General features: G+C 36.5%; 1 long non-coding RNA gene across 1 annotated transcript in view; it reads left to right on the plus strand.

Moving 5' to 3' along the window:
• Window positions 1–2,824: 2,824 nt before the first annotated feature.
• Window positions 2,825–25,752, plus strand: part of LOC116156286 (uncharacterized) — a 37,271-nt gene continuing 14,343 nt past the window's right edge. The window contains exon 1 of the long non-coding RNA XR_010383052.1: window positions 2,825–2,940. This is a non-coding gene — a long non-coding RNA (uncharacterized LOC116156286). The remainder of the gene's footprint in view (window positions 2,941–25,752) is intronic.

The following is a 25,752-nucleotide window of genomic DNA, read 5'->3' on the forward strand; positions in this document are numbered from 1 at the left end:
TCCACCTCCTGACTTAGGGTGCCCCTGTTGCTCCTGAGGCATGAGATGTCCCAGGGCATGGACTCATGCCTTCAAACCAAAATTGCAGGAAAGTAGATCTCAAAGAGAATCACAGAGAGTGAATCTTAGAACAATGGGAGATGGAAGCCAGCAGAAAAGTGATCCACCCTTCCTCCTTCCCTCCATCCCTCAGACTGTCCTGACATGCAGTAGTTCATAGGCTCTTAGGATCCTGCAAGATCAAGCAATGAGTTTGTTTGAAACCAGGTGGTAGGCTGCTCAGTAATATACCTTATGCTGCCGTCCCTGCCTCTTTCCTCCTTTCCTTCACTCCTGGTCTTCCACTCTCCGGTAAAGTAGCAACATGTAAGTGTTTGCCTCTGGCTCTATGCTCTGGAGCTCTCTGACTAAGGCTGCTGGAACCAAGACTAACCCTTGAAAGCAAACTTCTCAGCATAGGATTTTGGAGTTGTTTGTTCTCTCCAGTCTGATACCAATAGGGACCTTACTGCTGACGGTAAGTGGAGGTGGCAATAACTGCCGCTTGCAGTAGGATCAGAATCACTAAGACTTTCATCTAGGGTGAACTGGGATGGGGTACAGGAGAAACTGAGGCTCTGGCATGTGCTGCGGCTGTAGTACATCTCATGTCTCAGGGATATGGGAACAATGGCAAGCACGAGGATTACGGAGGAGACTGGGTCCTGTTCACAGCACTGGGCAACCCAGATAAGGCCACGATGAGCCAGCTGCCACTCAGATGGTCTGAGGGGCACAGGCTGCCTATTAAGCTATCGTTTCTCAGCTCCAGTCCTGCTTTTCTATGCTTTGCTTTCTGATGCTCTATGAGCTGTGTTTCTGTTGTAGCAGCGGGCTCCCTGTTAGGGTTTTCCAAAAGGGAACACTAGGGGGAGACTGAAAGCCTGGAGGAGAAATGACCAGCTCCTTCCCGTTTTGTGTTCTGCACCTGTCAAAGTCACCCCCTCAGAGATACCCGCTTCCAGCACCCCTCCTCAGAGACCTGAGTTCCTGCTGTGTGGAGGCTCTCCAAGCCTCGAGGTTTCAATAAATCCATCATCTTTCCTTTGCTCCCCAGCCCCTAGAATGCGGGCTTTTTTCGATGCCATTATTTCTGTGTAATCTCTATGTATTCCTTTTGCTTTTTCAGTCTTTTGATATCCATTTAACCAATTCTTTATGATACATTGTTTCTCACATAACTGAACTGAGTCAAATAAATGGAAAGGGGTACCCTTTCCAGAGATTATGGAAGCAGTGTGTTAGCGTGAAGTGGTTCTAATAGCTTACTTGCAGGCTAGTTACTAGATGAGTCCTGGCCCAAATCCAGTTTACAGCTGATTCAGTGAGTCCACAGATCCATCTTGTGGTAATTTTCCTTGTCTTGAATGTATAATTGAAATAAAGATTCTTGGCACAAAGAGAACTCTAACCTTTGACCATAGATTTTCAAAGTAAGTACCATAATGCTAGTAAAGAGCCAAGAGAAAGTCCTTGAAACTGTCACCCACCTTTGGCAAAGATAGTAAGTCTGAAGCAATACCATCCACGAGGAATTACAGAGATTAATGCCACTGTAAGACTGAAAGGATGCAGGAATGGTACTCTCTCTCATCTCAAGGATTAGTTCTGGCTCCTGTAAAAAAAATATGGACAATGGGGGATATCATTAGAATATCATAAATATAAACAGGTGGTAGCTCCAACGGCAGCTGCCATGCCAAATATGGTAGCTTTGTTGGAGAACATTAACATCACCACTGGGGTTCAGCATCCAACTATTGATTTGATAAATGTGTTTATCAATCGCAATCAGTAGAAAGGATCCAAAGCAGTTTGCTTGCAGAGAGCAAAGACAAACTTATTGTCTTGATCTAGACCTGTGTTAACTTTCTAGCTTTCTGTCATAATGTGTTTGCTTGCCATTAGTCATCTTGCTATTTCATGGAACATCACTGGTCCACTATATTGATGACATCATGTTAACTGACTCTTGTGAGCAAGAAGTGACAAGTACCCTGGATGACAGCCAACACTAGAAAGTGGAAGGAAAGCCCCATGGAGATTCAGAAGCTTGCCATATTTAGAGTTTTCTGGAGTCAACAGACAGGGCACTACTGGGATACCTCCTTCTAAGATGAATGAATATACTGTTGTGCTTCACACCTCGTGCCACAAGAAAATGAGCACTGTGCTTTGTGGGCCTCTGGAGTTCGGAGGAAGTGCATACTGCAATACAGAATACCTCTTTGACACATTCATTGGATGACTTGGAAATCCTCTATTTTCTGAGAGACAGAGCAAGAGAGGGCCCTGAGATAGGTCCAGGTTAGGATGTCAGCTTCTCTGCCACTCAGGCCTTGTGATCCTCTCATTTACAGTTTTCAGCACACAGGTCTTTCACATGTTTTTACAGATTTATCCCTAAGTATTTCACATTTTGACTTTATTCAAAATGGTGTTTTAATTTCAACTTCTGGTTGTACACTGATGGTGTACAATTATAGAGAAATACAATTTATTTTCACATTTATTATCCTGTGCAACCTTGCTAAACTCACTCATTAGTTGATTAGATGACAGATATTGAAACTTTACCTTATTAGGCATCTGCTTTCATATTCTTTTTTAAAAAATTTTTTTGAGTTATAGTCAGTTTACAATGTTGTGTCAATTTCTGGTGTATAGCACACGCTTTCATTTTCTATTAAATATTTTTGAGATTTGTTCTGGGAGCCAATGAATTTTGAGACAAAGATACAAACAATTTGATCCTTTTATGATTTATTTCTCAGGTCCAGAGGAGTGCTCAATGGAATTACTCTCAACTACTGAGGCAACTTCCTGAGGTTGACCCATACCCTGTGGATTATGGTTTTTCCCACTCTGTCTGGTGGGACTAGGCACAACTGCCAGCACTTTGTGAGTACCAGACACTGTTCTCTAGTGCTTTTATTTGATTTTCATCCTAACCTTGGATGATGCCTTCACATTGATGAACTGATGAGTACTCCCCTGAGTGCTTCAGGGGGATTCTGCAGATGTTCAGAGTTCCCTCCCTCTGAAGCTCTCTCATCTCTAGTACACCAGTCTTATCTAGGTCTACTCAGACTCTCAGCTTCACCTCCTCAACTGTGGGTGTCCACCAGGGTTTGTCTGGGTTATCCTCCTGGTGCTATGACCTGGAAACACAAAGCAATAATTTGGGGCAATTATAGGGCTCACCTCATTTCTATTCTGTCTCTTAGGGACGGCTGTCCTTCATTGCTTAATGTCCTCAATGTTCATATATTTTGTCTGTATTATTTTTTGGTTGTTTTGGGTGGGAGGAGAAATCTGGTTCCTGTTATTCCATCTTGGATGGAAAGAGAAGTCTCAGAAGTGACTTTTGAGTAAATGTATTATTTATCTGAAATTTTATCTGAAATGTACAGGTATTTTGTAGCTTAAGGATTTTCATATTCTCTAAAAGTGGTGACATCTGCTAGTTGCCTTCTCCAATACACAAATTCCCTTCTCTTCTCAGTAACAGAACACTGATTAAAGATGCACCTCGCTAAGACACACAGTTTTCATTCTCCCTTGATTCTAGGTGTGTGTATTTGGCCAAGTGCTGCTCATAAAGTTGTAAACAGTAATGTGTTGGACTTCTGGGATTCTCCCTAGTTTATTCCTTCCCCTCATTCTGCTGCTTAGAAGCCAAATGGAATGACTGGAGCTCTTGTAACCATCTTGGTCCATAAAGGAAATTTGTGTATCTTTAATAACTAATCAGAAAACTATGAATGGCTGGTTCTTGATGATTCTGAGTAGCCACCACAGAAGCTTGAGTATGAAACTCCTTTTGCATAAACATCAGTTAACTTCTTTAAGTCATCATCACTTGGAGGTGTTCTGTGTATGCTCTGAAACATTCTATCTCATACACTGAGTTTGCCAAGTTGCTCAAAACCTAAACCAACACCTAGAGACAAAACTTACCACTAAGAAAATTTTGAGGTAGGAGAAATTTACCTGTGGTGATTAAAGCTCATCATTTGATGTCTTTTATCTATTTTTCGACCATCTTAAATGCTCAGTGCTTTCACACTCTCAATCTCCCTGTTATGAAAAATTGCTTTCAAGAAAAGATCCAAAACTCATTTACTAGGGTTATTTTCATGTTAACAAGGATTGGCGCTTTTATCTAAAGAAATTAAGTTCTAATAGTGGATTTTTCAGGAAGTAGGGTAACTTTAAAAAAATTACCAGGATTTTTTCAAGGACCTACCATAGAGCACAGGGAACTACATTCAATATCTTGTAATAATCTATAATGGAAAAGACTCTGAAAAAGAATATATATATATTATATATATATATAATATATATATATAATATATATATATAAACTGAACCACTTTGCTGTATACCTGAAATTAACACAACACTATAATCAACTATACTTCAATTTAAAAAATGAGACAGTGTAAAATAAAATCAGAAATATGAACAGTGGCAAAGACATTTGAAGATATTAAGGAGTAGTTCATTTTTTATTACTGGGTTCTGTTTGTTTTTTCATTTTCAACTTTATTAGGTAGAATTGTTACAATTTGACTACACATATACAACGCATTGCATGTAAATACATATACACAATACACTGCATATTTTTAAAAAATGTACGTATATGTATGGTTCATTGTTTCTAAGAATGTTTGGAGCTTTAGCTTTTTGAACTTACATAGTTATCAAAGGAATAAAGCCAACCACAAAATAAGAATTAATTCAAAAAGATACATACACCCCGCTATTAACAGCAACATTACTGATAATTGCCAAGATATGGAAGCATCCTAAGTGCACACCAATAGACGAATGGATAAAGAAGATGCAGCATACATACATATTGGAATACAACTCACCCATAAGAAAGGATATTTTGCCATTTGTGGCCCTTCATTCACTTTTTTTTTTCACTTCAAAAACCAAAATTTTATAACTGGCATAAACATTTCCATTGCATCAGATACTGCCAGGTTTTTTGCAGGGAAGCAGGGGACTCTCTTGAAATTTTATTTGTATAGGAGCTTGCACTCAAGTGGGAAAGATGCATTCAGCTAATGAGTAGATTTTTCATACATGCTTCAGAAAGGTGATAAATACATAGCTCATAAACCTGCCTCCATCTTGAATTCAGAATCAGAGGGTGATGTCTGGGGGAGCTCCCATTAATTACCTGCAATTTTCCTTCAGCCCTTTCTCTGAAACTGTACTATATAATTTTGGCTTATATCATCACCATAGAGATGCTCTTTTTCCCTAGTCTGCTCTGGGAAGCTGATACACTGTAGAAGATAGACTCTAGACTCAGCTGGCCAGACATCCATGTCCAGTCGAACTACTTACATGTAACCAATCACAATAGGCAGAGATCAAGAGACAGGTATTACTTAATGTATCTCTCATTACGAGCCCCTCAACTTTTTTATTTATTCAGCTTCTCAATGTGACCTATACACTTCCATTTTGAATATAGTTCTGAGCTTCTGAGGGAGAAAAAAAATCTGTGAGGTATGAGTGTTATTTTGATCAATTTTCTTCTCTGCTCTAGCAGGAACTGCTTACTCTATGCTAGGGGGAAAGTAGAGGGATGATAAGATAATCCCTTTCCCCTCCTTGTGGGATTCACATAAGACTATAATTTTGTGGAGTTGGCAGAGACTCCCTGAGAATATCTTAGCCCAGGGGATATGTGTAATTCTTGGACCTAGTAAACAAACTCATTCATAACTCACATGTATACAATTTAATAAGGCTGCCAAGGGCTGCTTGCCTGGTTATGAATTTATGTGTATAAATGACAGATGCATAATACAGTTTCTTAAAGAAGGAAAATGCACTCTGAATTTTATATTTTCACTTGCTTGGTAAGTGGAGAAAAGCATCAGAAAGGGAAATATCCCAAAACTTGCAAGGTAGATTGCAAAGTACATTGAAATATTATTAACCAATGTATACTATTAATTCATCTATAAAGCATACATTTGTTGAGGGCACACACTTTTCTTTCTGCCCAGGATACTCTTCTCCATGCTCTTTGTATGACTAATTCATTCTCATCCTTCCATTGACAGCTTGAAGTCCACCTACTTAAAAAGACCTTCCCTTGCCATCCTATCTAAAGTTGCCTCCCCTGTTACTCTTTATCCCCTTATCTGTTTTATTTCCATCATAAAACTTATCACAGGCTGTAATGATCTTATTTATTCACATCTTTACTTATTTAATGTCTGTCTTCCTGACAAAAATTGAGCTTTATGAGGGTATGGAATTTTTTTTTTTATCTCGTTTATCTCTGTAATCTACAGTCTAGCGTAGAGTCGGGTACCTGGGATAGTCTCAGTAAAACGTAGTTTGTTACGTTGTATAAGCGAAACATAGAGTGAACTCCTATTACGTGCCAGGCTTCATCTCGTTAAGTGCCTTTGATTTACTCAAAGTCTTACAGGTAAAACAGGCTTATAAATAGTAAATATCAACAATATAATAAATTTTACAGAGGTACATGCAAGATTTTTTTTACTTTTATTTTTTAATAAAGTATGGTTGATTTACAGTGTTAGTTTCAGGTGTACATCCCACTATGTATGGATTTCATATAAAATATGAAAATATGAAATAATACACTATGAACTTTTTGTGTCTAGCTTCATCTAAAAACTTCTATCTTATAGAGATATCAGTAATTAATTCTGTTTAATTGTTGAAAAGTACTATATTGTATAATACATGAACTTGTTCATCCATTCATCAACTGAACATTTGTACTATTTCCAATATGGGCCTATTATGAATAATTGCTGTGAACACTCATGAACACATTTTTGTGAACATATGTGTTCATTTATCTTGGGAAAAATATCTAAGAGTGGAATTGCTAGGTTGTGTGGTAAAGGTATGTTTAACTTTGTAAGAAACTGAAAAGTGCTTTTCCAAATGGTCATAGCATTTTCCATTCCCACCATGAATATATGAGAGTTCTGGATGTTCTGCATACTTGCCAACACTTGATGTAGTCAGTCTTTTTAACTGTAGTCATCACACTGTCATTTTAAGTTTGTAGGAGTATCTCATTGTCATTTTAATTTTCAGTTCTTTCACGACTAATTGTGTTGAACGTCTCTTCATGTGTTTATTAGCCATTTGTATATATCCTTTGATGAAGTGTTCAAACTTTTTAAAACCTTATTTTCACTAAGTTCTTTGTCTTCTCATTATTGTGGTGTCAGAGTTCTTTATATATTCTATACACAAGTTTTTTATCAGATATATGGGTTGTGAATATTTTCTCTCAGTAAATAGCTTCTCTCTTCATTTTTTTGGAATGGGGATATGATTCCTTATTTATTCATTTATTTGTTTTTTATTTTTTATCGAAGTATAGTTGATTTACAATGTTGCAGGTGAACAGCAAAGTGATTCAGTTATATATCTCTATTCTTTTTCAGATTCTTTTCCATTACAGGTTATTACAAGATATGCAATATAGTCCCCTGAACTATACAGCAGATCCTTGTTGTTTATCTGTTTTATATATAATAGTGTGTAATTTTTTCATTTTTTTCGAGATGTCTTTTGAACACTGGAAGTTTTACATTTTTATAAAGTCCAGTTTCTCAATTTTTAAATGATTATTGCTTCTTCTAAGAAATCTTTTCTGCCCAAAAATCACAAAATTTTTCTCATATGATTTATTTTAAGTTAACTTTTTAGTGTGGTGTGAAGTATGGGTCAAAGTGTATTTTTTTAGTAAGGATATCTAATTATTCTAACAGCATTTCTTGGGAAAAAATTACCCTTTCCCTCAATGAGTTATCTTAACATAGTAGTTGAAAATCAATTGAACATACATGTGTCAGCCTATTTCAGGATTCTTAATTCTTTTCTGTACATCTATATGTCTATGATCATGCCTCTCCCACACTGTCTTGATTAGTATAGCTTTACAAGTCTTGAGATCATGTAATTAAGCCATTCTTTCTTTCTTATTTTTTCAAAATTGTTTTGACTCTTCCAGGTTCTCTGCATTTCCATATAAATTTTAACATCAGCTTGTCAACTTCTATGTCAAAGTCTGCTTGGATTTTAATTGCAATTGCTTTGATCAACTTGGGGGAAACTTATTTTTGAACAATATTGAGTCTTCTGATTCAAATACATAGTATATTTCTTCATTTATTTTGTTCTGTTTAATTTTTTTCTTGCAAAGTTTTTGTATTTTTCAGTGTACAAGGTCTTCACAGATACTGTTCAGTTTATTCACAAATATCTCATGTCTTTTGAAGCTCTTATAACTCATATTTTCTATTCCTAGTTTTTGTTGCTAGTGTGAAAAATACAATGGATTTTTACTTCTTGACCTTGTATCCATGATTATATAATATTCGTTTATCACCTCTGGTTGTTTCTATCAATTCTGTGGGATTTTCAACATTTGCTACCATATCAGTAAAGATCATTGTACTTCTTCCTTTCCAATTCGAAAGATTTGTATTTTTTTTTCCTTTTTCTTGCTTTATGGCTCTGGCAAAGACCTCCAGTGTTTCAGCAATGCTGAAAAGAAGTGTGAAAGTGAATATATTTGCCTTGTTCCAAAGGCACCACTGTTGCAACAGCTCAAAATAATAAAAACAAGAACAATGTTTATATTTTAAAAGTTTACTGAACCTTCACAATGTGCCCAGCAGACATTCTTCTCTACACTTCTGTGTGTGTCAGCTCATTAGTCCTCGGAACAACTCCTATGGGTCATGGTCATTCCCATTTTACAAGTAAAGAAATTAGGCTGCAGAAAGCAACACTCATTTTCTCAAGATTATACAGCAAATAAGCAGAGGTGTCATAATTTGGAAATCAAGGATTTGGACCGACTCCAGAACTTGTCTTTACCGTTGCATTTCATGGCCCTAGAGTAGATGAACAGTAGAAGACAGAGCAAAGGATTTGGCAAGAGAAGACTTGGGTTTGAATTCTGTCTCTACATTAGTTTACTTCCAGTCCCTCGAATTACAAAAGGGATATAATACTTATATCATAGAGTTATTATGAAAGTATGCAGCACATCATTGATGCTAAACTTTTTTTTTTACTCTTTTATGTATTTTAAGTTTAATGTTGTTTTTCTCAGACTCAAAATGCATGATATTTTTGATGCACATCCTTGACTTATTCTCTGTCTTCTACTTTTTGGCATCCTTCCCACATATTACTTAACACCAGCTTGAGCAGACAGCACACATGTCAGAAAAGAATACTATAAGAAGACATAGTCATCAGTTTTGCTATGTTCACCAGCCTTGCAAAAGTTCAAATGTTTTGTATAAATTTTGTACAAGACACTGTAAACATGTTGCTATTTTGGTAAAGGGTTATCCCAATGCTTTACAATGATCATTTTAGTAATATTAGGCATAGTGAATGGAAGAGAGGCCCAATATCAAATAGTTAAAATGCAGGGCTCTGAAAGCAGAAGGGCTGTGTTCAAGTCCTTCCCTGGCCCCGCGTGTCAGCTACAGAAGTTTGAACAAGCTATTTAGTCTCTCTGTTATTTTGGTTTCCTCCTCAATTAATAGGGATATTACTAGCTCTTAACCCTTTGGATTTTTATGAGAATTAACTGGATATATAATAAGTGTTCAATAAGTGTTAGCTTTTGCAACTCTTTAAAACTCATGCAACTCATTTAAAAAACTTAAAGTTTATGACCATCTTTAAAAAATTATCTGATTTAACAGCATTGTAATTGTCTAACTACACAAATAATATTACTCTCATTGCTAATAGCATATTCGCTGCTTGTTTTTTTCCCCCAAGCATGCCTCAGTTTTGCTTGAGTTAATTCTACGGTTTTTGTCCAGGACTTTATAACTTTCAGGTTGTGAAGCAGCCAGGAAATTTGACTGTGTATTAGAAGTAAGAGTAATACAAGGCTTGATGTTATCTCTAAGCCTACACACTATGAAACAAAATGACAATATTTGGGTTGACTAAACATTTAGGTGATCGATGGAAAGAGAATACATGCTGACTTCATAAAGTTGCAAATCAAGGAATTTTTGTTGGCTTGTTCTTTAAAACAAGTTCACTGAGAGGTGTGTGAGGATTAGTACAATAAATACTCCACATTCGTCTTTCTTAGTCCAAAAAGTGTAATTATCCTTTAAAAAAAAAATTCTTCTTCAATTCAAAAGTTCTTCCTTCAATTTTTTTCCCGCCCCAATTCCTTCTTTAGATAGCTTTGTAAATCCCAAATATTTGTTAGTCCAGGTACTATTTGATTTTTTTGTAGTGATTTGACTATGTCACTTCAGGACAAAGCAGCAAATATCTTTCAGTACGCTGATGGCGTATCAAACTATTTTTAGAAAAGAAGTTAAAATTGGTAAAAGAAAAGAAATAGTGGTGACAGCAGTATTTCCAAGGCTCAAAAACTCTAGGTTACAGGAATGCAGAAAGCTGATTTAACTGTATTAGCGCCCACCTGGATGTTCTTGATAAATAATTCACAACTAATTTGCTTGTTTGAAAGATTAAAAATGGATTTGAAGAGCTGTTTTCACTCAATCTGCCTGGTGTTGATCCAAGCAGTAAAGACAATTATGAAAACCCTCTCAAGAGATGGCACTCCAAAGGGGGAATTTGGGAGCCGGCATGAAGCCAGTTTTTGTCCGAGTGTAAAAGGGTTTCCGAAACTAAGCGCTAGAGTGTTTGCAACGGTTCCTAATTTCCCTCTTGAAGTGTTTGGTGTAAAACTGCTCTCTGTATTTTCAGCCAAAAGATGTGTCCATCTGCTTCTCAAAGATTAAACTGTGTCTGCTGACAAGAAATGGGCACTGGGGAAGGATATTTGTCGTTAAAAGGCATGTTTTCTTTACACGGTGTGTTAAGGGCATCACAATAAATGAGCATTCCCCTGCTTTGTATTAAGCTATAGAGTAAATTTTTTGCTGTACAGCATTAATCTCAGGAGTCAGGATGCCTTGATTAACACAGGAGGGCATAATATCAAGAGAAAATCATTCTCCTAGCCCAGCAACCTACTAGAACCACAACAGCCGTAAAACAATATTTGATCCAAAACCATATACTGACTCCAAACAATTACAAACTGCTTACATAGATATGTTCCTCAAGGGATTTTTTTTTCTTTCCAATCCTCGTCTCAATCGAGGCAACAAATAACACAAAAATTAATTTACATTTCAGTCAATAATTCTGCTTACATCAGGGGTGCTTTTTAAATTATTCAAATGATATAAACAGTTTAATTTGTCTTGACTTTTGGGCTTCCTTCTATTTGTAATTATATATCAATCACTTTGATTTTTTCTGTATTTTAATTATAGGGGAAAAGATAAACTTTGGGAGTTTTTTTATTCTTATTTTTTATTGAAGTATAGTCGATTTACAATGTAGTATCAGGTGTACAGCAAAGCAATTCAGTTATACACACATATTTTTTCAGTTTCTTTTCCATTATAGCTCATTACAAGAAATTGAATATATGGGAGGAGGGTATAGCTCAAGTGGTAGAGCACATGCTTAGCAAGCACAAGGTCCTTGATTCAGTCCCCAGCACCTCCTCTAAAAATAAATAAACCTAATCACCCCCCAAAAAGATAATTAAATAATATAATAATAAATAAATAAATAAATATTTTTTAAAAAGAAATTGAATACAGTTCTCTGTGCTATACCATTGGTCCTTGTTGTTTATCTATTTTATATATAGTAATGTGTATCTGTTAATCCCAAACTCCTAATCTTGAATGTTTTATTTAGATTTTTAAACATGAGATTGAGCAATAATTTGTTAATCACATATAAGCATTAATAAAAAAATTTAATATTTGAACAAAATCATTATTAAAGGTGACTCTAATGTCCTCAACTGAGAGGAAGAAACAAACAGGATAAAGGGCAGGAGACACCTACATATAAAAACAGAGCTACTATTTAAATACTTCTATTTCAGAACTATGCAGGCAAGAGGAACATTCCTAAACTTTATTTATAACATACATAACTCATTGATCCCAATAGTGAATCAGGAATGCAAACTCTACAGAGAATGTGATCAAAGTGTGAAGGGTTTCTCAGGTAATACCTTTTCTATTTGATTTCATTGAAAAGTATAGGCATTGTGTTAAGAAATGAGTTGTGTATTTTAATTACAATCAGTAAAAAACTGTCATTGTTCTTAAAATGCTTTTTTATTTATTTTTTAAACATCTTTTATTGAGTTATTGTCATTTTACAATGTTGGGTCAAATTCCAGTATAGAGCACAATTTTTCAGTTATACATGCACATACATACATTCATTGTCACATTTTCTCTCTGTGAGCCACCACAAGATCCTGTATATATTTCCCTGGGCTACACAGTACAATTTTGTTTTCTGTTCTACATTTTGAAATGCCAGTCTGTCGCTTCCCACCTCCCGTCCCCCTGGCAACCACAAGTTTGTATTCTATGTCTATGAGTCTGTTTCTGTTTTGTATTTACGTTTTGTTTTTTTTTTAAGATTCTGCGTATGAGCCATCTCACATGGTATTTTTCTTTCTCTTTCTGGCTTACTTCACTTAGAATGATATTCTCTAGGGACATCCATGTTGCTGCAAATGGCATTATGTTGTTGGGTTTTATGTCTGAATAGTATTCCATTGTATAAATATACCCCATCTTCTTTATCCAGTCAGCTGTTGATGGACATTTAGGCTGTTTCCATGTCTTGGCTATTGTAAATAGTGCTGCTATGAACACTAGGGTGCAGGTGTCATTTTAAAGTAGGGTTCCTTCTGGATATATGCCCAGGAGCAGGATTCCTGGGTCATATGGTAAGTCTATTCCTAGTCTTTTGAGGAATCTCCATACTGTTTTCCACAGTGGCTGCACCAAACTGCATTCTCACCAGCAGTGTAGGAGGGTTCCCTTTTCTCCATAGCCTCTCCAGCATTAAAATGCTTTTTTAAATTGAAGTTTTAAAATATCTAACAAATTAAATTACATAGCTAAGTTTGAGATCACAGTGTAGATAGGAAGAATACATTCTAGAACATATTTTTTGTTGTTTGGGAGAATTACTTCTTTTTACTGGTATTAAGTATTTTTTCTTTGACGCTTTCAATGTTGTTCACCAAGCTATACTATGATTTAGGTATTGATATATCAGATTTTTGGCATTCATCAAAATATGTATTTTCTTATCCACTTTTATCAATTTTATCTATTTTGGATAATTCTGGGAAGAGTACATAGATGAATGTATTAACTCTGAGAATCTCTATCTTTTAGAAGATAAATTTGATGCCTTAAACATTCTATGATTACTGATATATTTGTTCTTGTGTCTGCCATATTATTTGGGGTTTTTAATCTATCATTTTTGTTTGCTTATTTTTTCTTGTTTTCTTTTCTTGTCTCTTTAACTGATTAAGATTTTGTTTCTCCTTTCCCCTCTACTTACTTGGATATGAAGTTTCCTTCCTTCCTCTGTTGACCCTTGAAAATGTTAACACTCACATATATATTTACACTTTCTTACAGTCCAAAGTTAATCAGCATCTCTCTCCTCCTTCTGAAGAAGATAAGAATCTTAGCACACTTCATTTTTCTTCAAACTTTTCCCCAACTCCTATACAATTTTTGCCTAAAATTTTAGATACATCTTTTTACTAAAAATAAAAATATGATTTTGTTTTTATTTACAGACAACATTGATTTGCATTTTCCATTATGGTTTCCTGATTCTTTGCCCACTTTTGATTCTTGCATATCACCATAAATTTAATTAGCTAGTCAGTTGAAAAATAGACCTTCAAAGTTCTCCTAATGATAATCTTTGTTTTAGAGGTGTATGTATGCTTTAAAATATAGCTTGACTAGCTGCAAAATTACAAAACAGTTATTTTTTCTTCAGAAAGCTTACAGATAGCAATCTATTTCCTTAGGCATTCCTTCTCCCTAGAGTGAGAAAAGTCTAGAGTTAGTCTAATTTTTATTTTTCTTTTGTAGGATTTTTCTCTTTATCTTAATATCCTGCAGTTTTACTCTAATGGATCTAGATGTTAATTTTTAAAGATCTATTTACCCCATTTGACACTTGGAGGACTTTATTAGCCTGAGGACCCTTGTCTTTCATTCTGAGAAATTCTGGGCATTCTCTCTTGTCACACTGCTTTGAGTCCATCTTCTCTAGTCCTCCTTTTGGAATTCCTGTTAGATTATGCCAGGTCCTTGACTCCAGCTCTACGTTTCTGTTTGATTTTGTTTTGTTTTGCCATTTTTATGGTACTATGTTGGTTTCTGGATCACATATTTCCCCTTCTTATTTTTAAGTGTGGCCATGTGCTTTTCAATGTATAAAATCTATTTTGTGTAGAATTTACATAGGAGCTGAAGATGGGAGTTTAGCAATAGTTCCATTCACCATCCTGACCTGGAAGTCACCAGAACTTATTAAAAAGAAAAAAGAAAAAGAAACAGTATACAATGGATACATGAAAATACAGTATGCTAAACTTATGTAACCACTTACTTAACCCCAATCATCATTTCTTTCTCTGCCATGAAATAAGAAGACCAAATTTTAGCTGAGTCACTCGAACAGTTACTGTTGACTTACATGAGAGTAACTCCATAGGCCTCCATTATCTACTCCTAATTGAAGAAAAAGACAACGTCTTCCTTCTGATTCTCCACAAGCAAATAGTTGTCATGACTCAAACCCTATTTCCCCTGCAGTTCATATCCCTTCTAGATCTGCCAAGGAAGAAAAAGAGTATTATTCCAGACTATTTGCCAGTGGAACCATGTAGCTCTGCAGAAAAGAAACACAGAGCAAGAAATGGCCTTTGATGCAGCAGAAAGTATGAAATGGGAAAGGTACATAGACCAGAGGAGGAAAATATTGCCACTTCATAAGTCATAGTCAAGAGGAAGACTTTTCAATTATTACATTTGGATTCTTCCAGGTAGGCTGGTAATAGCAGTAGCTGTTGCCATGACAACCTTGAGATGATGTTAGAGTTCTCCAAATCACGAGGCACTTACATTGTCAATAACGAAGCCTAAAGGAAGCAACTTCTTGGTTTTTTTAACTTACTTTTAAATTTTTAACATTCTTCTGCCATTGTCCTATAAGCATGTGCTCCCAGATGATTGTGCTTCACAGTTTCCTGAAGCAAGCTTAAATAAATGAATAACTCCCGGATAGAAACAAAGACGTTCAGATACAAAGATCGGAGATGACTGGCCTGAATCCCAGAGAAGAGTCAGTGCAAGACCTCATATGTATGAATGTATTGAGTCTATGGCTAATAGCACTTAAACCTACCCCATCCCCAGATCCCAAAACAGCAGTTCTGATACATTACACTAATGTATCATCTATCTAAATGTATTTTTAAAAAATGATCCCTGAAGCTGTAAAGCCAAATCCCTAAAACAGGATCTTTCTTGGCAGAAGAAAAATATATGATTTGATATCTGATCTTTTCTTCAGATTATTTTCCAAGTGATAATTAAATTAAACTAATGTCCCAGACTATACTGAGTGACGTACACATATAAGTCCTAGGAACATTCCAGGAAGATATTCTTGCTAGGGTTGGGGAAGTCATGGAATACTTGAACCCAAGAGCCTATTCTAGTCCAGTGTCTACAGAGATGAGAAAGTAAAGATCAGAGAGTTTACAGCCATAAAAAATATAAAATAATGCCATTTGCAGCAACATGGATGGACCTGGAGTTCGTCATATGGAGTGAAGACAGAAAGAGAAAGAAAAATACCATATGATATCACTTATATGTAGAATCTTAAAAAATAACACAAATGAACTTATTTACAAAACAGAAACAGACTCACAGACATAGAAAATAAACTTATGGTTACCAGAGAGAGGGGAAGGGAGAGTGGAGGGATAAATTGGGAGTTTGGAATTTGCAGATACTAACTACTATATATAAAATGGACAAACAACAAGTTTCTACTGTATAGCACAGGGAACTATAGTCAATACCGTGTAGTAACCTATAAAGAAAAAGAATATAAAAAGGAATATATGTAGGTATATGGATGACTGAAACATTATGCTGTACACCAGAAATTGACACAACATTGTAAACTGAGTATACTTCAATTAAAAAAAAGATCAAAGAATTTAAACAACTTATCCAAGGTCACACAGTTTGTGGGCAGAGTCAAGAATAGAAAACCTGTTTTCTTAACTTCCAGAGCAGGGCTTTTTCTATTGTGTTACACTGAATACGATGACTTCCTCCCTGAACACAACTGACAGAGTCTGACGGATTATTAGGTAGGTGGGAGGAAGTAATTTGCTGTGGTAGTCATCCTCTTCCTGTTCTTGTCACATGTGGAACAGAAAGTCTAACTTTTTTTATGCTAAAAGTAGCATAGTACAGTATAAATGAACTTGCAGTTCACATTCTACACATGCCTGGTTTCTTCATGGCAAGTAACTTTACTATCTTAAAATTCAAGCTATTATGGAAGTAGAGAATCAAATATTGGAGTGAATTTGAACACCATGTCCGGTAAGGCAAAGAGAAAACCCATGATCACTGCCGAATTTACGACCTCTAAGTGGCCTTCTATAGTAGCAGCACAATCAACACCCCACCCACCCAACCCCGAGGAAATGCTTGTTTGGCAGCAGAAGCTCAGGCTTGCAGTAGCTCACATCTTTGGTCTGACTCAGCTCCTGGTGATGCTTCCTGACAGCTACTATTCCATTTTTTTCGAAAATTATCAACAGTTAAAAGATACACAGCCCACCAGGGGCATTCACTATCTTATCTCCTATTGTTTTTTCCACTGCTCACTTTCAGTAAACATTTTCAAGAAACAGATTTAACTTTTACCTTCCACTGGGATCACCTGATGAGTCATGGCACACTGAGAAAGGAAAGATGTCAAGAATGTTTAATCAGCAGTGATTTAAACAAGGGACATATTTGGGGGAATTAACAAAATCAGCATGCTCTTTGCTCCAGGGTGATTTTTCTTGCTGGTAAGACTAAATGAAAATCAGAACCCAAAGCAGTCGAAGTCTTTCAGGTCCAATTCACACTGCCAAAGTTAAAAGACTGCCAGGGTGGAAGACTGAATCACTCCCTATGCCAGTTACAGCTGTGTGTTTCATATTTATAATGAATTTCTTGATTCCAATGTTTTAAAAATTCACTCATCTTCCAAAATTTTATTCTTATCTCTTACCCTACGTCTCTTGCCTTTCCCCCATGACCCCTCCATTCCTAGGAACTGACTGCAAAGCCGTTAAAGGCATTCAGTATAACATCAGTTCAGAATGTCCCAATTTAGCCTGATGTAAACATCCTGAGGTAAAATATTCAGAAGGAGGGCTGAATCAATGAGTGGTGATTCTTTTTCTTGGTGAAGTCATCAAAGATAAGTGGGCCAGAAAAAGTGCTTAAAACTAGTAAGACAGAATGTATTTGGGAAAAACTATAAAGTTAAAGGGTAGATTTTTAAAAAAAATCAATGGTAAAAGTGCAGGATGTGGGAGAACTGATTTAACAACCATTCATGGAAGACAGGCTGTGAGATTTTATTGACTGAAAGTTCTCTAGGAGCCAGAGAAGCAGTGTTGCAAACTTGTGCTGCATTTTGAGAAGCATGGTGCTCAAGACTGGTGTGGAAAAGATTTAATTCCACCTTGCAATAACCGTATGATATCTGGATCATCATATAAGGTTCTGGTAGCCAGATTTCCATGTAATTCATGTTTCTGGCTGGTGTTATGGGTCACTTCCATCTCACATTTAATTTTCATAATGTGTGCCTGCATCCTGAACCCACCTACCAAGAACCAGGAGTTCTCAAGGGAAAAACGCCAAATAACATACGAAGAAGAATCTAGTGACAGAGAGTGGGCTTATGAACATCCAGTTGCAAACTACAGATGGACTATTGCCTCACAATCAAATGCCTTCTTCAAGTAACATTAAGTAAGATTCTGATGGAAGTGAAGCTAATTTTTGGTGTTCTGGGACTTCAGATCTCATGGATGCAAAATAAGCAACATTCATTTGCTTATTATGATGGAAACCAGATGGGAATATCAAAGTAATATATCACAGATGTAGAATCTATAGACTAGAAAACTGATTTCTCTCCATATGTGTGGGAATTCTGACCATGTCTGTGTTGTCCCAAATAAACTGTTATGTCCAAATGTTTATCCAAACCACTGTACTTGTCCTATTAAAAGGTAATGAGTTTGATTACTTATTTCCAGATCTGAATGTTTTGGCTGGGGAGAGAGGATAAGATATCCCGTGGCAGTGGTTGAGAGTTATTTGCTTCATATGTGTCTGTTGCTTGCTTTGTATGATCCAGGTCCTCTGAGGAGAGAACTGAGAACAAGTTAAGGTGACTTAGCAGCATCAGCTAGGTAATTCAGGGTTATACTACCACCTGTTGAGCAGGTGTGGAAGGACACGGAGGCTTGGTCACTACCAGTGAAGGTGACTCCCTCAGACCCTCTTACACTGCTGGTGAGAATGTAGTTTGGTGAAGCCAATATGGAAAACGGTATGGAGACTTCTTAAAAAACTAAAAATAGACTTTCCCTATGATCCAGCAATCCCACTCGTAGGCATATACCCAGAGGAAACTCTAATTCTAAAAGACTGCTGCATCCCAATGTTCATGGCAGCACCATTTACAATAGCCAAGACATGGAAGCAACCTACATGTCCATCAACAGATGACTGGATAAAGAAGCTGTGGTATATTTATACAATGGAATACTACTCATTCATAAAAAAGAATGAAATAATGCCATTTGCAGCAACATGGATGGACCTAGAGATGATCATACTAAATGAAGTATGTCAGAAAGAGAAAGAAAGACACTATATGATATCACTTATATGTGGAATCTAAAAAAAAAATGACATAAATGAACTTATTTATGAAACAGACTGAGACATAGAAAAGAAACTTATGGTTACGGGGGGGAGGGGTGGGGAGGGATAAATTGGGAGTTCAAGATTTGTAGATCTATGCATAGTATAGTAAACAAGTTTATCCTATATAGCACAGGGAACTATATTCAATATCCTATAATAAACCATAATGGAAAAGAATCTGACTGAATCACTATGCTGTACACCAGAAATCAACACAACATTGTTAACCAACTATACTTCAATTAAAAAAAATATAACTCCCACCGACTATAGCAAACAAAGGAGCAGCTGTTAATGGATGCATGATTATCACCTCAGGGCTCAGCACAAAGGGAGCAGGCAGAACCACCCATTGCCCAGTCTTTCCATCTGCATGCTTTGAAAGATGCTGCCTGAGGGTCAGCTTGAACTCTAGCATACATCTAGAGACTGCCTAGGATCCTCCCTGGAGACATGGGACACTTGCATGACCCGAGAGGGCATTATGCAAAGTAAAATGAAGCAGACAGAGGAAGACAAATACTGCACGGTATCACTTCCACATGGAATCTAAAAAGAAAAGTTGAACTTAAAGAAACAGTATAAAAGTGGTTGCCAGGAGCTGGGGGGTGGAGAGGGAGGAAATAGGGAGAGACTGGTAAAAGGTACAAACTCAGTTATAAGAAGAATAAGACTTGAGGATCTCGTGTATAATATGGTGATTATAGTTGATACCATTTTTATTGTACAATTTAAATTTGCTAAGGGAGTAGACTTTAAATGTTCTCATCAAAAAAAGGTGGGGGTAAGTGGGTAAATGTGTGAGGTGGAGGATGTGATGATTAACTTGATGCAGGCAGTCCTTTCTCAATGTATTCATATATCAAATTATCACATTACCTCAATTAAAGTGAGAAAGGAAATAAATGGACGGTATCTGTATCCAGAACCAGTGACCTAAATAAGCTGAGTTAAAAGCCTTCTACAGAGTTAACTTCTACCAGAGTTAACGTGATGAGATCACAAGGAAACAATTTATCAGCCCTCTTCTCTTAGAACTGACCTTTTCCAAGGTGAACTGCTCAACTTTGGAAGGGGAGAAGTTGCTTTGAAACTGCATCGTTCTTTTTTTTCCTCTTCTAGTTTTATTGAGATGTAATTGACATACAACACTGTACACGTTTAAGGTGTACTGTATAATGATTTGATTTACCTACATCATAAAGTGATTATCATGATAAGTTTAGTGAACATCTATCATCTCATATAGCTATAAAATTGAAGAAATAAAACTTTTTTTCTTGTGATGAGAACTTTTTGGATTTATTCTGTTAACAACTTGGATATATAACATACAGCAATTACATTTATCATTTGTACATTACATCACTTACATCATTCTTTTTTTTTTTTTTTTTTAACAAAAGAGAAAGAGATCATTCAGTAAAGGCTTACTGTGCTCCAATGTGCCAGATGCAGGTGCTGGGGAAACAACAGAAAATAAGACCCTGACCTCAGGGACTTACATTTTAACTTGTGGACATTATTTTTCCTTTAAACAATTTTTCGTGGGGAAAATGTGTCTCTACTTTTGACAGATACAACAGAACTTCCCACTGTCAGTTCGTGAAAGAGAAAACCCAATTCACAGATACTCAGATTTGTGGTCATTTAAATAACATTCTGCTGTCGATTTTACTACCACATAAAACAATGTGGTTATTACAGTTAAATTATAGTTAAAACAACAGTAGGTATTCTGATTAACAAATTTCCTTTTCAATTATCCATTTTTGAGGACAGAGAAGGAAGGGAGGGACGAAGAGAAGAAAGGAAGACTGTACTCTAGGACCTTATCCTGTCTATGACCCTCAGAAAGTGACTCATTCCCATGACTTTAATTTTACACAGTTATAAACTGGGGATGTCTACCACATGTGTATCAATACTTTTGTGTTCAGAAGATGACAACGTTTTATTTTTATTGAGCATCTACTGTCCAATATGTGTTATAAATCATACAAAAACGTACTTTGCTCCCTAGGAATCTATGTATAGTCTATGAAGATAAGACTATATGGAATAATCAGTACCTAGGTAGCTTGGAGAATAGTCACATCTCATTCATGCCTGACTTTTGTGCCTGGCCTCTCACACACTGGGGACCCAGGTCCTTACTGGGTCCCAACCCTTGGGTAGGTCCTGAGTCAGCTTGGCTCAGCTCCCTCCAGCCCTCGGGAAAGCAGTTTCCAGGCCATTGCAGTGGGGGACTGAGGTTAGGCCTATTCACTCCTCCTAGCATCCCTATTTAGGACTTACCTGAGTAGCTAGACTCTGGGGAGGGTGCAAGTCACGTGTTGAAGGCAGCAAGGGAGCACCCCATCTCACCCCCTCTGGTAGGGTTTCCCTTACATCATTCTTAAATGCTACTCTATATAACTTAGTTAAAGGTGGGGAGAGGGAAGTTTAAGCAGAGGAAATGGAGTCACAGGGGCTGAAAAGACAAGAGCGAATGTCACATTTGGAAAATCTAAAATAATTCAGAATGACGGTGATGAGAAAGTAAAGTAAAGAGAGTAAAGAAAGAAAGTAAAGCAAGAGATGAGGCTGGACAGGAAAGGGGTTGCCATGAAGAGCTTGTTGGCCTCACTAGGGAAAATGGATTTTTATCCTGAGGGTTATGAAGGCCATTTGTGTACTTTAAAGCAGGTATGAGTGTCTTGAATCAGATTTACAGTTTAGAAAGACCACTTTCACTGCAATATGGAGAATGGGGCAGTACCAGATAAGCCAGCATCTTGTAAGGAGACCCAGAGAAAACAGAAAGTTGTTCCAAAATTTGGTGGATGTTGACCAAGTCAGTAGTCATGATGACACAAAGAAGTGAAGAGAATCAAGGAAGTATCTAGGAGGCAGAACTCACAGGAATTGGAGTCTACCTTGATTTGGGGATGGGGGAGAGACAGGATTGATGATGACTCTCTGGTGTCTGCACTGGGCAGTGATGTAGGTGGAGGTGCCTTCACAGAGAGGAGAATACAGGAAGGGAGGGCAACTGGGAGGGAAAGATAAAGATGCTGTGCTTTTGCTTTGGAGATGCTGAGTTTGAAGTGCCCGTGGGACATGTAAATGGAGATGTCTAGCAACTCTTGATAACGTGTACCTGAGGGTCTGAAGGGAGAATATGCTGGAACTCCAGATAGGGGAATTCTCAGTATATATGAATGTTAGTTGGAGACAACAGAGCAGCTGAAATCATATTGGAAGCAGCTGTAGAATGAAGAGAAAAGGAAGTAAGGGATTGGTCCCTGAGGAACATCAACTTCTAAGAGGTTGTCAGAAAAAGGAACCCAGGAAGGAATTTGAGAAGGTGCAGCTTGAGATAGGAGAACTAGCTGAGTACTGGATCACAGAGATCAAGGACAACGTTTCAAGAAGGAAGACGTGGAACTAATCATAGACACGTCTGAGAGGTCAAGTAAGAGGACTAAAAGGAGCACATTGTGTTTAGCAACCGTGGAAGTTCACCAATGACTTGGTCCTCAAGTTTCTTGTGATTTACATGGGATTGGTAAGGAACTGGCATAACAAACACATGGGAAGACACAATAGAAGCATAAGAACATGTAAAATAATTCTGTAAGCATGTATGCACATGAGAATTTAAATGATCTGAGTCACATTTCATGTAATTATTATAGAAATGCTTAAAAATAGAATTTTTTGTCTTTTTTGTTTGTTTTGTGGGGTTTTATGCAGGGAGTATTTATTTATTTATTGTAATAGAGGTACTGGGGATTGAACGCAGAACCTCATGCATACTAAGCACATACTCTACCACCTAGCTATACCCTCCCCCCTTAAAAATAGAATTTAAATAAAGTTTTATAAGAGCGAGAAATTTGGCTTGATAGAAGACCCTCCCATAGGAGAAATGGAAAAATCAATACCATTTCTATGAAGTTTTGGGGGATTGCTCTGAATTTTCTTCTCATATTTCATGTGTTTAAGATAAGTTTCAAAACTGTGCCTATTTGATAGTAGTAATATATCATATTTGTGACACTTGGATTCATTGACATACAGTATGCAAGGGTTTTCTGCCCACTGTTGGTCACTGCTGGTTTCATTTCATGTATTGTTTTTAGGCTTACAGTTTTTGCTTTTTTTTCCCACAGTGGAGGACGAAGAAATAAGATTTATTGAGCTAGAGGGTGAAGTCCCAGTGTGGGAGGCTTTATTGTTCCCATTTTACAGGTGAAGAAGTTGAGCCTGAGAGGGGTTCACTAATTTGCTTAAGGTCACAATGAAGCCAAATTCTTTCTAACAGAGGTCATTATGCTGCCTCTTCCTTTTGTCATGCTTCGGATTTTGAAAAGCTGTCACTAAGATACTGGGAAGATTACCATCCTTTTTTCTTAATAGGTTCCTGAGAATATTTCTTCATTCAAATACTGTCTTATATGCCTAGATGAAAAATTTTTGCATGTAAGTACTGCTCTGAAAGAAAATGAACTTCAGAGTTCTTTACCTGATGATACTCTCAGCAATTAAGATAATTATAATTGTTACCTCCACCATCATCACTGTTACTGACGCACTGGCAGTTGACTCAGACACCAATAAAACATTTTTTAAAAGACCTTAAACATGGCTTAAAAATCAAAAAGGATGAGAAGAATAAGTATAGTTTGTGTGCCGTAATCACAGCGGTCCAAGAAGGCATGTTTATTTCTCAAATATTACCCCCTACCCACAGGTATATTTGCTGGTGTTCAAATTTCTATTAACTTTAACATTTAAAATTCTATTAACAGGGAGTAAAGCCTTTCATTTCACAAGAGAGATGAGACTTAAGGACACATACTGTTTGAAAGAGGGAAGCTAGATAAATAGATTGGACTCCAAGATGTATGTTATTGTTCTAATCAGATCTGATTGGTAGAAAATAGGTATGGAATAGAAGTCACTCTATGGCCAAAGTGTCAGAAGTTAGAGGATGCCACAAAGGGCAAGGGCAGGGCAGGGGGAAATGAGAGGCTGAGATGACCCAAATTAGCAGCAACGTCATGTTTTTGTTTAAAAGCATCCCTAAAAGGCTAATATGCCTATACTTCCTTCTCTCCACATTTTGTTAAAAAAAATTTATAAAATATTTCTTTTAAACTCTAAACTATAAATATTGCTTTCTTTAGAAGCTTGGCTTCTACCTCTAGATTTATTATACATTCCTTTATTTGTTGATATGTGCTTCAGCATGTTTATCCTTATTGATGGTTTTAAATTATAAATGCCTTGGGGGTAGGGTCTAGCTCAAGTGGTAGAGTGCATACTTAGCATGCAGGAGGTCCTGGGTTCAATCCCCAGCACCTCCATTAAAAACATAATAATAAAGAAATAAATAAACCTAATTACCTCCCCCTCAAAAAAAAAGAATATTAAAAAAAAATTATAAATGCCTTGAGGCCAGGACCTAACTACCTTGCTTACCAGAGCAGAATACTTTTAGTACGTGTCTGCTAAACAAATAGCAAATATCACTTGGTTTGGTATGTGAAAATTGGTAGTATTTGTTCTTTGATTACCTCCCATAGATGTTGCAAAGTTTGGGAATGTAATGCTACCATTTTAGGCTCCTGCAAAAAAGGGCACCATCCCAACAAAAGGAAAAGATAAACAAAAGAGTAAAGAGGTCAAGGAAGAGCCCAGATGGTTGAGACAAGTGCTGTTGTGACCCAAATTGCTTCTAAGTAGGCAACATAAAAAATTTTTTTTTAATTTTAATCTCTTGAATTGAGGAAAGTATGGACTTTTGTCTATTTAAATATTTTTAAATTTCTTGGATCTTTGATGTTTACACTTTTTAAAATTGATGTATAGTTGATTTACAATGTTATGTTAGTTTCAGATGTACAGCAAAGTGATTCAGTTATATATATATATATTTTTTTTTTCAGATTATTTTCCACTATAGGTTATTGCAATACATTGAATACCATTCCCTGTACTATACAGCAGGACCTTGTTGTTTATCTAGTTTATATATAGTAGTTTGTATATGTTAATGTCAGACTCCTAATTTATTCCCTCCCTTTCCCCTTTGTTAACCATAAGTTTGTTTTCTATGTCTGTGAGTCTATTTTTGATTTGAAAATAAATTCATTTGTATCATTTTTTTCAGATTCCACATTTAAGTGATATCATTTGATATTTATCTTTGACTTACTTCGCTTAGTATGATAATCTCTAAGTCCATCCATGTTGCTGCAAATGGCATTATTTCATTCTTTTTTATGGCTGAGTAATATTCCATCATATGGGATCTATTCCATACACACACACACACACACACACACACACACACACACACACACACACACACATCTCAAATCAATCATCTGTTGATAGGCACTTGGGCTGTTTCCACATCTTGGCTACTATAAATAGTGCTGCTATGAACACTGGGGTGCATGTATCTTTTAGAATTAGAGTTTTCTCTGGATATGTGACAAAGAGTGGACATTCACATTTTTGTGTATTACCTTCTGAATGGTGAACACTTTTATTTATCACTTGGATATTCCCTTTCCTAGTGATTAATTCAGAAATTTTCATTTGAAATGCCCCTGAATGAAAGTCACCTGAATGATGCAAGGAATGATTTTTGATCAGAACATATCAGACAGTGTTTTTATATTCTTTAAAACCTATAAACACCTTGACAAAACATTCTTAGGTTTCCAACAAAGTTTTG

The sequence above is a fragment of the Camelus dromedarius genome, chromosome 11 (assembly GCF_036321535.1).
Source record: "Camelus dromedarius isolate mCamDro1 chromosome 11, mCamDro1.pat, whole genome shotgun sequence".
In the NCBI taxonomy this organism is placed as follows: domain Eukaryota; kingdom Metazoa; phylum Chordata; class Mammalia; order Artiodactyla; family Camelidae; genus Camelus; species Camelus dromedarius.